Raw genomic sequence first — 7,303 nt, forward strand, 5'->3', positions numbered from 1 at the left:
TACTTTACAGAATGATAACAACAATAAAATAAAAAAATACACAAGATAAGCAGGATGAGGATATACAGTTAGAGGAGACAGTAGATGGTGGTACTAAGTACAGTAGAAGCAGAGGGGTAAGGAACAGTTAAATAAAGGTTCTTCTAAAGAAGAAGGTTTTGAGTCTGGATTTGAAGGAGCTTAGAGAAGGTGACTCTCTGATATGCTTGGGGAGAGAGTTCCAGAGCTATGGGGCATAACGGGAGAAGACCCTGTCACCCAGGGAGTGTTGACGGGCTTGGGGGACATATAGGAGACCAAAATTAAAAGAGCAAAGATTGCAAGGTGGGGAGTTGGGCAATAACAGCTCAGAAAGGTACTGAGGTGCCAAGCCATGCGGAGCCTTATAGGTGAGCATGAGGATTTTGATGTCGACACAAAACTTGACAGGCAGCCAGTGCAAGGACTACAGGATAGGAATAATGTGATCACTGATCAGGCATAGTGCTAATTTCTCCATTGTGGCCGCTGGTTCATTTTCGACTGTCGGCTATTAATAAGCCCTCTATTTGACTTGATCAACACCAATCCCCAGAGATTAAATCAGTGAAAGATTTATTTGACAGTCTGTCCTGAGCTAAGTCTTTCAGGATAGTCTTTGTCAGCTGAACATCAAGGCAGAAAAAAGCTTTAATTTGTCTTCTCAACAGAAATGCTCATTGGTCCCTTCAGCTTTATGCTGGCAACAACAGCTGCCGAGAGTCAGTGCAAACCATAGTGTGCCATCAGTTCCACTTAATATTGCTTTTGGCTACACCACAGAGAAAATATAATATCATGCCAGCAGCAAGGACTCGCTCGTGTGTACAGAACTCTTCCATTGTGCTCAGCCTCTTGATGTGGAATTGGGAGTCCAATGGTTCTGTACACCTTCTCACATGCCTCAATTCATCTCTGATCTCTATAGGAGACTCAATACCCACTTCTGAAACTCTGAAATCATTCACATTTCGTATCAGCATTTGAAAGGAATTAGGTGAGGATTTTCTTACACTATTGTTATATTAGCATTACTGTAGTGTTGCTAATGTGCTACATGCAATTTATAATCCTAAAATTTTAAAATTCCCACATTTGTAGTTGATTTTGTGTGATCTTCACCTTCACACTATTTTATGTGCCATTTATTGCTTATTAACGTACTATTTTTAACCAAAATAATATTAAGTAAGACCTGTATGTATTCAAATAGTATTATTATTATTTATACTTACTTGTCAAAAGAGGACTTCTGAGATTTTTGCAGATTTCTTCTTCGTTGAAAAACGTGAAAGTATTTAACCAAAATGGCGACTAACGAATATCAGCAATGCATTGTGGTATATAACCGGAAAAGTTACTGTGTTTCCAATGTCAATTATATATGCGTTTATTAATGTTGTCGATATTACGGTTGCAATTTAACATTGATAATACATCGCAGCAATGTGCTCCCTGCTGTGTGCTGATGTGCAACTTTAACGCATGCAGTTAGTAAGGAAACGGTCACTGTTGTAAGGTATTATATATAATGACATTATGGAATAGGATGGGGACAGGCCTGGCGTCACGGGGGGAGGGAGGAGTGTCGCCCCCTCAGTTCTGGACAAAAGGATTTTTGAACACTTTCTCTCACTTAACCTGCACCCTAAAAAAAAGTTGTACTTTGTCAATGGTCAGATAACACTAATTGACACTAACAGTCACTCGGACTGTTTGATGTGAAGGAGGGCTATCCGTCCAGGAACGGCACATATCAGTGTCATTATTGGGTGTCAACATTACGATCCTGTTTGCTCAGCTGGACCGATTCCTTGCAGGAGTTTATCCTTATACTTAAAATTCTTATATAACTAGACTAGTTATAGCAGTCTGTGCTTTCTGTTGGTTTTACAACTATTTTTTCTTAACGATTCAGAATCTCGTTACCGTCGGATGTAGCTGCAAAAACGAACGCGTTAGGTACTTTGTTGCTCCAGGCAATACTAACCGTGAGAGTGCTGAAAAATGTGAAACTGAACTTCATTGCAAATACCAGATTGCTAGTCTTTAATACAGAGATGAAGACAAATTTCAACGGCCAAGTTCGTTGCAATCGACCCATTGTAGATACTGATCAGCCTCAAGAAAAAAACATCACTTGTGCCTTTAAAAAAAAAAAGAAAAACAGAGTTGTAGGTATTGAGGTAATTTCAGGTAGAATGTAAGAACTAAAGTTAACTAGTCCCACAGTAATGCGTGGGGTCCTATCAATAGAAAAAAAATAGTTGTAACCCGAAAACACAACAACCACAACACGAGAAGTCTTCCGGAAACCTAGGTAAATCCCTGTAGTAGTCTAACAGCTATAAAAACAAACAAATGAAACAACTTATAAAGATCACAGGGTCCAACCCCGTCCATTCCTATTTCGTTTGCCAAGATTTACTTTATCTATATCGTCAATTGTCTTGCAATGTAGAAATCTCTGTAATAAGAAGAAAAGAACTATCAGTAGTAGTTAATAATCCTTCGACAAAGAAACGGGTGCATTCAACACACCAGCCTCCACTGCTTGTTAGGATGGCTGAGTGGTCTTAGGTGCCAGACTCAAGGACTCAATCATGTGTAGTGACAGTTTTATGTTATTCACAACACGGATTTCCATTCATGTTTATTAAGATGTGTAATTTGTATGTTGATTGTATGAGAACAGTTTCTTCAATAGTCCTCTCAATTAACAGTGGAGAGCTAGCCGACGTATGTCTTCATGAAAATGCTCTTTAAGGCGATTACAAATGTCTTGAACAAATCTGTGTCATATTTTTAAAATAGTTTAGTTCAAGATGCAACGGGAGTATAAATGAATTCTCCCGCCCTCCATTCCAAGATAAAACTCCATGTGTGAATCTTATTTTACGTGAAGTTGATGATGTTGGTCACTATTGGAAATTGCCCAGTGATATCGACTCAGGTACTCAGTTGTTACGTCCTGTAATTCTATACATGCAAAGCATTTGCATTCCCTCCAATTATCAATAAAGTCAATAATGTATAAAGCATTACATGCCACTTCTTCCCTAGATGATGTTCATGTTGGATCAGTGAGAAAGGGATGCCAGGTTGTGCTTTAACCAGCACCTTACTATCATTTTAGTCCCAACCTGACCGCACTAAGCAATTGTACCACAGAGACTCAAATGGGTCGGTTTTCTCCATTTACGGTTTTTGGGAAAAAAATAATCTGCATTTTTAAGCAAGATTGTATTTCAAATTTCACAAATTGTAAGTATTTCTGGAAAAACGCTGTTTCAGAAAGAAACTGAGTAGACGGGAATAGCCCAGTCAGTAGAATATCGAACTTTTCATCTCAGGGTCCCTATTCAGGCGGCTGATTTTCTTGCAACTACTTATTCCATGCTGAAACGAGCAGGAAACAACGTTTCAGCAGTGGAGCCTTCTTTGGGTGTGATATAGAATAAACCTTTACTTGTTTCTTTCAAATGAATTTAAACCTCATCTCCAGCACCTAAACTCATCAGTTGCTTTCAGTAGCTAAAGACGCAGGCCATACTGCTCCAGGTGAGGTTCAAACTCACAACCTCGGCATAGCTCCAGTGCATACTGCCGTATAAGTACCACGCGCTGACCAATTGCACCAGTGGAGATGTGGGACACCTGCTTCTCATACCGTCTGACGCTGCAGAAACACAGGGTGAAAACAGGGTTTCGGTTGTGAATCCATCTCCACATGTGGGAAAGGGACAGTATCATAGAAAAGAATATACAAGAGAAGAAACGGAAAGAATTGTGCTCACTGCAAAGTAGGAAAAAAAGAGGTGGCCGGATACATAAAACAGCTCGGTGGATAATTTGTAACGACATTCTTTGCTGACAACCAGCAGTCGGATTTCTTTTCATGTTCCGCTGTGCAGTTTGAGCGTTTGTTCTCCCAGATCGGTTGGTTATATGAGATCAGCTGATATAAATAAGGACTAATCAGAATCAATACAATTGATGTCTGGCAAAGGCAAATAACCTTTGTACATGATCTGGAATGTGACTGGTTAAATTTCAGCACAGTTGCAACCCCCTTTATAAAGGGTCTGCACACGTATACAACCAAGGCATTGAAAGTTTTTTGTTGTTTATTGTTCCAAAAAATGTTCCATTTGTTTTCTTTCTTAAATGTTGCTGATTAAAAGATCTTATTAAATGTGAAAATATCTGATTGTGAAAAGGTCAAAATGTTAGTGAAAAAATGTGTAATGTGAGGAAGGATGAATTGTGGGAGCCCCTTGACTCCTCATGTCGTACTGTATTTCTCTCTCATTCTACTGGGAGTGGCGCCGTCACTTCTGGATAAAGTCCGTCAGTAGTCATTGCAGACGGGTCAGGTACGACTGCGCTTCGGCACAAGAAGAGACATGTGACTTGCGAGGATCTAGACAGTGTCAATTTTCTTCTGGAGCCTGGATAGCTCAGTTGGTAGAGCATCAGACTTTTAATCTGAGGGTCCATGTTTCAAGTCCCTGTTCAGGCAGTTGTGCTTTCCTTAAATCTATTGTGAATGTCATTATAAATCGGTAAGGTGTCGGTCTCGTAAACCGAAGATCGCAGGGTCCAACCCCGTCCATTCCTATTTCGTTTGCCAAGATTTACTTTATCTATATCATCAATTGTCTTGCAATGTAGAAATCTCTGTAATAAGAAGAAAAGAACTATCAGTAGTAGTTAATAATCCTTCGACAAAGAAACGGGTGCATTCAAAACACCAGCCTCCACTGCTTATTAGGATGGCTGAGTGGTCTTAGGTGCCAGACTCAAGGACTCAATCATGTGTAGTGACAGTTTTATGTTATTCACAAGACGGATTTCCATTCATGTTTATTAAGATGTGTAATTTGTATGTTGATTGTATGAGAACAGTTTCTTCAAAAGTCCTGTCAATTAACAGTGGAGAGCTAGCCAACGTATGTCTTCATGAAAACGCTCTTTAAGGCGATTACAAATGTCTTGAACAAATCTGTGTCATATTTTTAAAATAGTTTAGCTCAAGATGCAACGGGAGTATAAATGAATTCTCCCGCCCTCCATTCCAAGATAAAACTCCATGTGTGAATCTTATTTTACGTGAAGTTGATGATGTTGGTCACTATTGGAAATTTCCCAGTGATATCGACTCAGGTACTCAGTTGTTACGTGCTGTAATTCCATACATGCAAAGCATTTGCATTCCCTCCAATTATCAATAAAGTCAATAATGTATTAAACATTCCATGGCACTTCTTCCCTAGATGATGTTCATGTTGAATCAGTGAGAAAAGCATGCCAGGTTGTGCTTGAACCAGCACCTTACTATCATTTTAGTCCCAACGTGACCGCACTAAGCAATTGTACCACAGAGACTCAAAAGGGTCGGTTTTCTCCATTTACGTTTTTTGGGAAAAAAATTATCTGCATTTTTAAGCAAGATTGTATTTCAAATTTTACAAATTGTAAGTATTTCTGGAAAAATGCTGTTGCAGAAAGAAACTGAGTAGACGGGAATAGCCCAGTAAGTAGAATATCGAACTTTTCTTCTCAGGGTCCCTATTCAGGCAGCTGATATTCTTGCAACTACTTATTCCATGCTGAAACGAGCAGGAAACAACATTTCAGCAGTGGAGCCTTCTTTGGGTGTGATATAGAATAAACCTTTACTTGTTTCTTTCAAATGAATTTAAACCTCATCTCCAGTACCTAAACTCGTCAGTTGCTTTCAGTAGCTAAAGACACAGGCCATACTGCTCCAGGTGAGGTTTGAACTCACAACCTTGGCATAGCTCCGCTGTGTACTGCCATACTGTATGTGGTGTACAGGTCCAAGTTGACTGCGTGTTGTAGATTCCAGGTTTGGTACCAGCAGAACCAGCAAACACATCAACTGATCTCAACGTGATTTGAACGCACAAAGCTTTAATTTGGAGTCAGAGTCGCTACCATTGCGCTACGAAGTCACTCACAACATTTGCTATTAATTCCCCCAAAGAGAAAAATCAGTGTCCCTGAAAAATATTTTTTTCATTCTCTCCTGTGAGGAGCGCCGCTCTTCCAACGAGGGTCTCTTTCCATGGGTGAATATGGTTGTCTGGGGAGTTGCGATGTTGATCACTATTGGACTTCCCCGGTCTCAAGTGTTGTTGTTGGACACGGGCAAAAGACTCGCATTTTCGGCAAATATAAAGAGGGTTAAGGTTTCGGCTTTAGCGGAGCCAGTGTTCACATTGACAATAATAAGAAGATCGTCCCTGGGTGGGCTCGAACCACCAACCTTTCAGTTAACAGCCGAACGCGCTCGCCGATTGCGCCACAGAGACTGACGAGAGAGAGGCTCTTCTCCATTCGCACCTTTCCGGTCAAAAAATAAACATTGCTTGCATTTTCTTGCCAGTCGGCAATATTCCTTCTGCTCTGATAGCCAAGAATTAAATTTCATTTTTCACAAGCTGTATGAATTTCTTGAAAAACAAGTTGTTGCAGAAAGGAAATGCATTCATGCATTAAACTAAATCAAGCCCTATGCGGTTGTCCAAAATGGTACTTTCTGCACAAAAAGACAGGAAGAAAGGCACAGCTGGGATGTGGAGCCAGGATCTCCAGTTAAAGAGACAGGTACTTAAAGCAACTAAGCTACGGCGCCAGCATAATTCTCCTCTTTTACAGCCGCTTGGACACACCGCTCTGAGCCATCTGCGTTCAGTAAGCCCTGAGTCTGCTGGCTGAGCAAGCTGCCTCCTTTACACGCAACAGGAGCCCCGACTGTAAGAGAAACGAAGAGAAATGGCTTTTATTGGGCACTTTTCATGTCCAATGCGCTTGACATCTCCCAAGGGCGGCAGAGTTCATTTACGACACTTTTCCTTTCTTTCTTCTTTCTGCACTCTTTGATGAAACAAAGCGAGAAATCATGTAAGGGAAAATGACTTTTTTTCATGGAGAAAACATGCACCAGGAAATGTTGTGTTTAGAAGACGTGAGTTAACATGAAAAGTGACCTAATTTACCGGAGCAAATGCTCGCCTAGCAAGATCTGCTTTACTACAAGAGAGAAGTAAAGTGAAAGACGTGATCATTTCACGCCGTTGTGGAACAAAACGCTTTTTTTTTGGAATTCTAAATCAATTAGAAATTCTGAGCGACACATAAAGGCTTTGTCTGCTTAAAAGTGATGATTTTTAAAAACTGATAAAAATGTAGAAAACACGTTTCTCACGTAGAAATTTAAGATGGGGGTGGGGTATTACTAGTAACGGCGCTGAACTCA

At 40.2% G+C, this 7,303-nt stretch overlaps 1 non-coding gene across 1 annotated transcript; it reads right to left on the reverse strand.

Moving 5' to 3' along the window:
- Positions 1-6,282: 6,282 nt before the first annotated feature.
- trnan-guu (transfer RNA asparagine (anticodon GUU)) lies at positions 6,283-6,356 on the reverse strand. Its single transcript has one exon. It is a non-coding gene; the product is annotated as a tRNA-Asn (tRNA).
- Positions 6,357-7,303: the final 947 nt, after the last annotated feature.

The sequence above is a fragment of the Atractosteus spatula genome, chromosome 10, assembly GCF_055471065.1.
Source record: "Atractosteus spatula isolate fAtrSpa1 chromosome 10, fAtrSpa1.hap1, whole genome shotgun sequence".
Classification (NCBI taxonomy): Eukaryota; Metazoa; Chordata; class Actinopteri; order Semionotiformes; family Lepisosteidae; genus Atractosteus; species Atractosteus spatula.